This window comes from Microplitis demolitor, chromosome 4 (genome assembly GCF_026212275.2).
Source record: "Microplitis demolitor isolate Queensland-Clemson2020A chromosome 4, iyMicDemo2.1a, whole genome shotgun sequence".
In the NCBI taxonomy this organism is placed as follows: Eukaryota; Metazoa; Arthropoda; class Insecta; order Hymenoptera; family Braconidae; genus Microplitis; species Microplitis demolitor.
The window spans coordinates 10,856,558-10,868,478 of record NC_068548.1 but is presented as its reverse complement, the minus strand read 5'-3'; the positions used below and the strand labels follow the sequence as shown (position 1 = coordinate 10,868,478).

General features: G+C 29.8%; 1 long non-coding RNA gene across 1 annotated transcript; it reads right to left on the bottom strand.

The window, feature by feature from the left end:
• Positions 1–1,435: 1,435 nt before the first annotated feature.
• LOC128667636 (uncharacterized) lies at positions 1,436–2,430 on the bottom strand. The gene is made up of 3 exons (XR_008403582.1): positions 2,343–2,430; positions 1,625–1,800; positions 1,436–1,517 (listed from the first exon to the last, which is right to left on the bottom strand). It is a non-coding gene; the product is annotated as an uncharacterized LOC128667636 (long non-coding RNA).
• Between the last annotated feature and the right edge of the window lie 9,491 nt (positions 2,431–11,921).

Here is an 11,921-nt window from a genome sequence, read left to right as displayed (position 1 = left end):
TATCCCAAAGTGGTTGCTCTCCTGGATTTGGCTTCGGTTGAGATCGCAGACCAAATTCCTAAATTTTAGTGACCGGTGGTTACCCTCAGCAGCACACTGGTCAAAACTGTTCACTGAGGCCTACCAACCAAGCCCAAAACTCAAAAAATGACCGGAAATAGCGGCTTCCACAGCGATAATGGTCACAAAATTATCGCTAAGTCCTGCCAATCATAATAACAAAAAAAACTGATCTCATGTACCTAATCCATAGTCCGTATTTTGGAGCGCTAGCATTTCACCTCGACCTATGCAATCCACATGGAAGTCTCATAGGGTCAGGCAAGCATCCTGACATCAGATACAACCGGGTGGCAATTACTTGAGCCCTACTCCACGGTTGTTCTAACTTGGCCACATACTCAATACACCCAACTGTAAATCCAAAACTCTAACCAAACTCCAATCTCAAGCCATATCCCATAATAATTTTCCATAAATCTGATCCTAATTCTTTACTCTAATTTTTCTTATCAACAGCTGTATCTGTAGCCAAACGTTACTCTATATTTCATTCTTAAACTATAACTTAAATCAAAAATCTGTATCAAAATCGTTAATACCTGTACGCTAAATTATAAGTCTTAATACTGAATATTTAATACTATTAATTCTTTAATACTAGATTTTTTTTTTCGCAAACAGGCTCAAAAGTTTTGATTAGATAAAAAAAGACGCCTGTGAAAATTAGAGCTCTTAACATTAAGAGGTTCCGCATTTCACTTTTCTGTTTTCCGTAAGAATAACATGGAAAAAATTTTTTTTTCGTCTCTTGATTTTTATAAGTAGCTAACGATGCATCATAGGAATAATCATCAGGCATATTTTTGTAGGTAATTGAATGCTCTACGAAAAAAGTTTCTTATCATTTTTTGATAAATCTATTTGTTCAACACTTATTTGAGGTTGAAGTCGAATTCGTATTAAATTTTGAGATCTTTTTACTTTTCCGGCGAAGTTATCAGACCTATTGCAAAATATAATAGGACCTTTTTTGTAGACAATTTTATTCCCTAGAAGTTATTCAATTAAAGATTTTTTGAATTTTGCATTGTTTTCTAGTTATTATTATTTTAATGTCAAGCTCTTAAAATCGATCAGAAAACTATTTCCCTTCTTTCTTTCATGAACTTGACATTAAAATAAAATAAAAAAAAAAAAGACGTGTGGCACTCAGGGACTGCCGCGGTAAAGCTATTGCATAGCATTTTGTATCAACTTATGCAATTATAATTATTTATTTATTTTATTTATGCAGTATTTCTTTTTCTTTGATATTTATTCAAGTTACACTTTTTGAGCGTGGTGACCGATAAGAAAACAAATTTTTCTTTTATTAAATAAATAAAAAGTTAATATTGTTTAAAATATTTTTATTATTTTACAATACATGTGGGTTTTATTATCTTACAGTAGCTGTTGGTTATTCAAGAATATTTATCATTGAAACTTTATTACTGCACAATTTTCGTCTTTTCCTGTAAAAAAAAAATGATGAAATTGTTAAATTAAATAATATTGAAGCATATATTACAATTTGTTTTTAAATAAATAAATAAAAAATATTATTATTAAATCAAATTACATATCCATGTAAGATTTTTCTGCATTATGTTTACGAAATTTCCTTTGACGTTCAGCATTTGATTTTGGTACTGTTTTTATTATTTCTTCATTTTTCTTCAAATCTTTCTGACGCTGATAATATGCCCTTTGACGTGCATTAGTTTTTTTCTTTTTAGCTCTTTACGATTTTCTTCTCTATAAAACGAAAATATCTAGGTATAAATAATTAGGTATAAATAGTGTAATGACACACCAAAACAAAATTATTTATTTATAAAAAAATAACAATATTAAGAAGTGATTATCGAATTTCGCGCGATGTACATTTATATAGATATAATATCATATATACTTTCTCTGCACGGCATTCATGTGCATTATCTATACACCAAAAACAAAGGTACTGAATAGTACACGTGCTTGGTTTGATGGTTTCTGTTATATACATAATGAAGAATGAATTTATTCATATGTATATATATATATATATATATATATATATATATATATATATATATATATATATATATATATATATATATACATATTGAGAATCTAAATTGAGAATTTAAACTATACGCGTGTGTGTGTTTGTGTGTATAAAAGAGGGCTACTTTTAATATCGCTCATTTTAATATCAAAAATTTAGGTTATCTTTATAGCAGTATTATATTTTCAATTCAAAATTAATACTGTATTTGTGATAATAATAAAATGTATGTATATAAAGTACTCACTCATTCTCTTTCACTATTTTTTCGTGACTTTCTTCATTAATAATAAATGCACTTTGTTCATTAATATTCAAAACACTATATACACAAATTTTTCAAGTACAGCTATTCACTGTTGTACATAAGTACCTATACACCTATATACTTTCTCATAAACAGCTGCTTATGTATTCGTCCGATTTCGGAGCAGCTCGTCTCGATTCGTGCGAGTTTCGTAGAGTCGTACAATACGTCTAATCGCACGCACACAACGCCGTGTCGAAGACTGCCGAACTGAAATGACGTTAGACGATGCACGGCCTTCAAGCCACACCTCCGTGCCCGTCAGAGTGGGGAGCGTGAGGTTTTTTCGTTACGGAATTTCTGGATTCGGTCCCTGCGCTCAAGGCCCGCGATAGAAGCTATGCAATAGCTTAAAAAATCCAGAAAACAATGCGGAATTCGAAAATCTTTATTTGAATAACTTCTAGGGAATAAAATTGTCTACAAAGAAGGTCCTCTAATATTTTTTAATAGTTCTGATAGTTTTGCCGGAAAAGTAAAAAAATCTCAAAATTAGATATGAATCCGATTTCAACCTCAAGTAACTTTTGAACAAATAGATTTATCAAAAAATGATAAAAAACTTTTTTTGTAGAGTATTCAATTACCGACAAAAATATGCCTGACGATTATTCCTATGACGTATCGATAGCTATTTATAAAAATCAGAAGACAAAAAAAAATTTTTTCTATGTTATTCTTATGGAAAACAGAAAAGTGCAAATGCGAAACCTCTTAATGTTAAGAGCTCTAACTTTCACAGGCGTCTTTTTTATCTAAACGAAACTTTTGAACCTGTTTGCGAAAAAAAAAAAAAAATAAATTTATTATTTTTTGACTCACCCTAATATATATATGTATATATATATATTTATATATATATATATATATATATATATATATATATATATATATATATATATATATATATATATTAGGGTGCTTCGTTTCCGGCGAAAGGATTTTTTTTGTTGCTCATCAAGCAAAATATTGTTTGTTATGCTAAAACGAAAATTCCTGCCAAGTTTGAACTCTTAATTCCAATCCTAAGTACTTTACATTTGATTCCAAAGATTTCCCATTTTAAATACACGTAAATTAAATTACTTTTTTTTTTAACTTTCTAATACTCAGCTGCGTTTTATGATATCGACGCGGTTTTGGTCGCAAATTTTAGGGCATTTGGTGATCTTCAAAACTGCCCATAATAACTTAGCTGTAATCCCAGCTGTTTCACTGATGTTCGCTGAGGAAGTCATCAAGTTGACCTTTATTGGCTTGCAGAACGTAAACCAAAAATGTAAATGGAAATTTTACAGGAAATTTTATTCCCTTCAAAAAAAGCTCCACAAGTCAAGTCGCTGAAGTTCATTGTTTCCAAGTTATAGAAATTTTGATAATTTAAAAAATGAAATATTAATTGTCATTTTTTTTTTTAACCTTATATTACTCAAATTATTAAAATTCCTATTACTCGAAAACTATTGACTTTAGTGACTTGGCTCTTATGACTTTTTCTAAAGGGAATAAAATTTTCTACAAAATTCTTCATGACATTTTTAGTGTAAATTCATTGGTTGACGTTCTGTAAGCCAATAAACGTCAATTTCATAGGAAAAATGACTTCCGCAGCGGACACAAGGGAAACAGCTGGAATTAAAGCTAAGTTATTATAGGCACTTTTGAAGAACACCAAATGCCCTAAAATTTGCGACCAAAACCGCGTCGATATCATAAAATGCAGCTGAGTATTAGAAAGTTAAAAAAAAAGTAATTCAATTTACGTGTATTTTAAATGGAAAATCTTTGGAATCAAATGGAAAGTACTTAGGATTGGAATTAAGAGCTCAAACTTGGCAGGAATTTTTGTTTTAGTATAACAAACAATATTTTGCTCGATGAGCAACAAAAAATACTTTCGCTGAAAACGAAACACCCTAATATACATATATATATATATATTAGACTTGGCCAAAAAAATTGACTATTTTTTTTTCTTAGCAATATCGAAAATATTTTTTAGAATGACAAAAAAAAAATTGCATGAAAGTTTGAGCCCTTAATATTAATTTTAAGAGGTCTATCATCACTATTTTTAATTTTAATTCATAATTTGATGTTTTACGTCAGAACTACTAAGACATGGAGGTTAAAAAAAATTAGTTTTTACTATTTCTTATGTGAAATTAAATTCCCTACAAAAAAGCCCTGATTGAAAATTTTTATCAGACAAGCCGAAAATTCACTCCTTCGAAAACTATTCAGGTTATTAATATCGTTTTGACTCAACTTCAACCTTGAATAATTTTTGAAGGAGTGAATTTAGCAAAATATGTTAAGAAACCTTTTTGTAGAGCATTAAATTTCCTTAAAAAATCTGCCATGGTCTTGTTTAGATATTTATTGATTTGTCAGTTACAAAATTCAAAAGTAAAAATGTTAAATCGAAAAAATTTAGCAAGTTATTAAACTTAATTAATCGGATACGGCTTGTCTGACAAAAATGTTTAATCAGGGCTTTTTTGTAGGAAATTTAATTTTGCATAAGAATAAGTAATTAATTTTTTTTACCTCCATGTTTTAGCAGTTCTGACGTAAAACATAAAATTATCAATTAAAATTAAAAATAGCGATGATAGACCTTTTAAAATTAATATTAAGGGCTCGAACTTTCATAAAATTTTTTTTATGTCATTCTGAAAAATATTTTCGATGAAGCTAAGAAAAAAAGCAAATAGTAAATTTTTTTGGCCCAGTCTAAAATATATATATATATATATATATATATATATATATATATATATATATATATATATATATGTGTACATTTTGTACTTTGGCAACGATTCTCCGATTGAACCGATACTTTGAGGACATTTGGGTGGTTTCAGGACTGGCTCCAACTATCCGAAGACTAAACCGATCGTCTGAAGACTAATACTTTGACGGTAGTCCGAAACTATCACGACCGTCATACGTTTTTATACTTGATAGTTTGAACCAATTATAATTTTTTAGCTTCCCGCTATGAAAATTGAAAATCTCCAAAAATTCGAGACATTATTGATTTTCAAAAATTCAATTTTCATTAGATAACGACGTTTTAAGGTTCTAGGATGCTTAAGTCCTAGGAAGCTTAAGAATACTTAAGTCAAAAATTCAATCATTCTAAACCAAGAAGAAAATACTGAAATCAAAATTCAGAATACTTTAACACGATGAGAAAAAAATTTGGAAAATCCAAAAGTGCACACCTCGAACGCTCATGTAATATTATGAATATGTAATCATTTTACATTCATTAATTTTTTATCCGAATATTTTTTTTTATTAAGTTGAAAACAAATGTATCTGTTTAGTCGACACAAAATATTTTTTAACGATATGGTACTGGCGATTCGTCTTCACTCACTAAATAAAAAGGCCATTCGGCAGTCGAAATGGTAGTAGTTTTTTTATTATTTATTTAATTATTTAAATCCGTCAGATAGACGGTGATGTTCAAAGGTTCATCTAAGGCTTATAAGGTCAATTATATTTATGCTCGTCAATTTCGAAAAAATACTTTATGTATACTTTAATGTTGAGATTTTAAAAGTGTTACACGGCAGCAATCAGAATTGGAACAGTTACATAAATTTATTAAAAAGTGGAAGAACGAATACAACAGCTAAATTTCAATAAATAAATAGGTAATATTCTTCGAATATAAAAAAAAAATAGTACTGAAATCTGAAGCTCATTAGATAAGCAACATAAAAATATTAACAAGATTCAACTATTATGTATTACTTGAAAGTAATTAAATGAGAAATTCAAAAAAAATGTTTTTTTTTCTTCATTTTTCTGAAAATTTTGAAATTCATCAAAGTATTAGAAAAAATTATCTAAACAGTAAGCAACATAGCTTAAATTAAAGTAAATCGAATGAACATAGATTCAATCACCAAGAATAGATTATCTCTTTAGGATCCAAAGTTATTTAAAGATAAATGAAGAAAAGTTGAATTTTTTGAAAATTTTTTAAATCTTTAAAAGACTGTAACTTCTAAACTTTCTGGCCGATTTAGCTCATCTTTGAACTGAACCGAGCTCTTTAGCTAAAGAATATGTAAAAAAAATTTCATTGAGATCGGTATAGAATTGTGGACGCTATCGTGGGAGAACCACCAGTTAAATCGTATATATATATATATATATATATATATATATATATATATATATATATGTGTGTGTGTATGTACTTATCAATAACTTGAATATAATAAAGCATATATAATACTTTTACTTCTAGAGCTTGGCTTATTACAATTATCGGACCTTCATTGCTCTAAAGATTCTTAGCAGCTATCACTTCAGTAAATTATCAAATCTAGGATCAACTGAAAGATTGTTTTCATAATTTTAGTACAGTTTTCTTTTGGATTACTTAGAGTGTATAAGTTTTTTAGATTTTATTAAATAATCCATATTACTTACAATGTTTATATTATCGTAATGTTATTAACGATTGAAAAGCGAATTCAAATTGGTTACAATAACACGAATCCCTTGCCACGTTTTACCATCGAATTTAGGAATACTTAATTTCCTATGAGCTGCGATGAAATGATAATTGATTTCATTAACTATCATTAAAGGTATTAGTGACTGTGTAACATTTGGTATTATTTTATTGATATAATTTTTTTTATGTGTTCCCGGCTCTACACAGATGGTAATCACTATCATTTTTAGTGCATAACTAATTGCATAAAGTGATCCTTCATTTCCCCATGTTTGTTCTTGAGCAATCATTCGTAAAAAGTCATCTATTCTGGGGGATTCTAAATCATAACCATGAATATCTTGAACCGAAATACCACCGCGGGAAAGCAATGATCCATAATTATTTCTATTACGAACGATATGATTTATAATGAAAAGTTTTATAAGAGAATACTTTTCTTCATCATAATAAATTAAGTCAGCCAATGTTCGGAATAAACAATTACCGTCACCTTCAACATTGACAAATAAAAATGCGTCATTGAGCATACGATTAATTTCTGAATTTTCAGTTGATAAATGTTCCTCATTGAGCATAAATTTTTTATTTGGATTCACATTATCAGAGCGATTACTCGATGGATTCCTCATCTTTTCTGCAGCGATATTATCAATTTCAATCGAAAGTTTTGTAATTGTTTCATGATTTCGGTGCATGATTACTAAAATTTCTTCCAAAGATGAACTGATAGTTATATCGAGCAAAATTTGTTGAATAGATGATAAAAAACATGGTTTTCGAAATTCAGCTTTTTTCTTTTTATCTAAAACACTCGTAATAACTTCATTGAAATTTTTTTTTCTCATTGTAGAATTTTTACCTCTCAAATGAGATTTTTCTTTTACTTCAGATAAATTTGTAGTCATTTTTTTTTTAAATTTTGCACTGTCTGTATTATTTACATTTTCTTTAATTTCGTGTTTCATTTGGCTAGGTACGAAAATTGGTTTAGAAATAGTAAATTTAGAAGATGTTAAATGATCAACCAATGTTCTATCTGGTACTTCATTCGCCTTGTTACAGGAGTAAATCGGTTTATGATCTGACGTAATACTTTCATAAGTGCCAGACATATAATCAACTAAATTGGTAAAAATTACGTCAATTTGAGTATTAAAATTAGTTGTTGGAACCACTGGTGACAATGCTCTTTTCAAGTTTCTATGATCATTCATGTACTTTTCTAACCATGAAACTTCGGTACTATAACAATCTTGATTAAAGTCACCAATGACCACTAAATTACTATCTGTTTTAGAGGAATTAATCATACTGTCTATACTCTCTTTAAATATTTCTCGAGAAACATTGGGTGATATATAGCCTCCTATAATAAATAAGTCATTTACAACTAAGGTTACTAAATCCACGTGTTCAATTTTGTCTTTAGACTGAAAATCATGAATCACATTATTGCATATGGAAACTTCAAGTTGATATTTTTTATAAACAATTAATCCTCGAAGAAATTTTTTACCGACATTATTGTTGTCAGATCTGTATATAATGTCATAACCATCGATGGCAACATTATCCATTGGTAATGTACGTGTTTCAACAAAAATCATGATATCTGCTCCATGAAACCATTTATCATTTCGAACACAATCTATGTACTTACGAAGTGACAGTGCATTGTGGTATATTATTTTGATCCCATGCAACTCGTTCAAAGGCTGTTCAAAAGTTAATAAACGTTTTTCATTTCGCAAACGATCAAATTCAACTTTCAAATCACTGGTATCATCTAATGGAGCTGGTGATATGAAATTTCCATCAATGAAAAGGTTATCAGGATTCGTTACATGACTGCAGCCAACATATTTCATTGTTCTGGACATTCCTTTGATATGAACAACACAGCCTGACGGATAAGTTTGACCTTGGCTTTTATGAACTGTTACGGCTTCTGCAGAAATTAACGGAAATTGCTTCCGTACAGCCATCTTTTTTCCTACTGCAATATCAGTAACTACGACCGGAAATATTGGAACAAGGTTTGCATCTCTACTTAAGTTATTTTCTTTTAACAGTTTTCCATAGCGGCCTCGGGTTTCTCGTCCAATATTACTGTCATCAAACTTTAACCAAAGGGTTATAATATTTTTTGAGACTTGATCTCTTGTTACATGTTGCAAAATACCAGTTGCTCCATTTACCAATCCGTCTGATGTATTGATATTACGTGTAATAATCGATTTAGCACCTATTTTTGTTAAAATATTTGTAGGTAACCCGCCAGTTTTATTAGTTGGTAAGCCACGAAGAGATTTGAGAGTCTTTTGAACCATTTCTATACTGAGTTTTTTATTGTTTTGAATATGATCTTCCGCTACATGTTCAAATAATTCATCTGGCATACTACGAATTTTATTATCATTATATGCTTCAGCGTCTCTGTTCGTATAAAAGAGATAAATTGCATAGTGCGGAACATGAGCCAAGTTGCACCTTGATTCGAATAATTTCATATCACTAGTAGTCATTGTTCCCATGGAAAGATTTTTCAAAGCATTAATAAAATTTACATTATCTTGACGCATAACTTGGGTTAATTCAAAATATTCGAAATCAATCCAATTGTCTGTTGCGAACAACATATTATAGGTAGGATCAGCAATATTTGGTTGGAACAGTTTACTTGGATTTGCTTTAATCCATTCTAATTTCCTGTCTCTCAAGTAATGCTGTGCTGTATAATAAATTGGATTATCCATCACAGGTGGAAGTTGCTTCAAATCTCCAACGAAAATAACTGATAAACCACCGAAAGGAGAATTATTACCAGTAATTTGTTGAAGCCGAGTATCAATTTGATTTAAGCGATTACGACCAATCATTGAAACTTCATCTATAATAACAAGTTTTACATGTCGCATTTCAAATTTTAAAGATACAACAACACTAGAATTTAAAGCTGGAATGCTCCCTCTCATGTTATCAACAGGTAAATTAAAGCAACTATGAATAGTTGTACCTCCAATTAAAAATGCAGCTTTACCAGAAGGAGCAGCTAATATGACTTTAGCAGATTCAATATCTGAACAAGCGATTTGTTTGTTATAATAATCAGAAATAGTTTGATACAAAAGTTTGATCAAAAACGATTTTCCAGTTCCTGCTTGGCCACAAATAAGCAATCGAATCGGTGTATCAGATTTCTGCGCATGTAAGCAATGTATCACAACTTGAAGTTGCTGTTCAATTGCTTTTAAAAGTAGTTCTAAAATGTCTTTTTCTTTCATAACTTTTGGTACACTAATCTTGTAGTCTTTTTCTTTAGCATTAGAGTAGTCAACATATTTGGCTTCAGTAAATACGTCAATATGCTCATCACCCTCTAATTCTTTTTCAAAATCAAAGTCATTATGATTTTGTACTTCATTATCAACATCGTCTTCAACAATTTTAAAAATATCTTCAATAAAGTTTTCATCTACGTGATAAATAAGCGCTCGATTTTTCTCAATTAAAGTTTGATTTTTTATGTAAGCTTTTCTTTTTTTAACCAAACTTAATTCTTCGATTTCAATCTTTTCGTCACGAAATGGTAAAAATAAAAGTAATTGCTCTCGAACATAATTATCTTCATCTTGATGCTTATTATAATTACGTATTCGCAACATTTTACGCTTTGCTCGTTCTTTTACATCAATTTCATTGTTATCACTATCATAATCATCGTCACTATTGCTATCCTCATTTTCTGCATCTTGCTCAATGTTGTTTATTCTAGATTTTGCTGTAAGTTGATTCGGCTTACTGAATCCTGTGGCAAAGTCAGCTAAGCACATAGTTTCATATTGTTTATTACGCTTACAATATTTGTCAATTATGTTATCTTGATAAATGTCTGTAGAGTCAGGTGCCAGTTTTGCTAATTCTTTGTTTCGTTTAACTACTCGACTTCTTTCGTCAATCGGAAAAGTAGGAACAAATACTCCAATCCGGCTTGATTTAAAAAATGGCAAATGAAGTACAATGCAAGCAGCTTCTTGGGCTGATAATACTCTGGAGTTGATAAACGTGTTCCCGAATTTTTTTACTTTTTCAAGATTAGTAAAATCTTCATGTGCGAACTGTTCAATTAAAGTTCTGAATAACTTCGCCATATCTTTATCAACCTTCACAACATAATCAGTTAAATACTTAATACACGCGTACGGATCACAAATAAATTGAATATCCATATTAGATTTTAATAATTGTAAAATATCGGGATTATATACATTTATGAAAATCTCATTGCTTTGACGTCTCAAAAATACCCGAGTAGACTTAAGAGGATATCTAGCAGCTTTTAAGTATTCAGATTCCGACATTTCAAGTTCTTCTAAAATTCGTTAGAAAGGAATTTCTCGTGGCATTTCTGTTAATTCAAGAAGATAATTTTGAACTTTTTCGAAATTCAATTTCACTTTTTCATTTCGTTCTTCTGGAGTTAGTTTAGTTAAGATTTTATTTTTAGACATTGGCCATAATGGATAATGAAAACGACAAGATTTTACATTTTTCATACCTTTATAACATGTAAAAGTATGTTTATGCTGCTGATATTCCATAACGTATGGATTGTCTTTATTCAATCGACATGTGATAAATTGGTCTATAAAATCAACACATTTCTGTTCAGATGCACTATCATCTGGATTGTACTCTGGTGCATTGCTAACTGTGCTACTATATGAAAATGCAAAACGCCCTTCTGTTGAATTTCATTTTTTTTAACGGAATCGACAACATGATACTTTTTAAAAGGGCCATGTTCTTTCTTCTCTAAACAATTCAGTATTGCCCTGAAATAATGATGAATATAACGTGCACAAGTGACTGGATTATTTCGTATCAATAACGCTTTATTATCAATGTCAAGTTGAAGTACATCACATAAGCTAATTTTTTTATTGTGTTGTTTCTCATAGAGTTGCTTCAATAAATATGGGTCATCATTTATTGAAATTGAAAAAGTGTAAAACAAATTGAACTGAGGT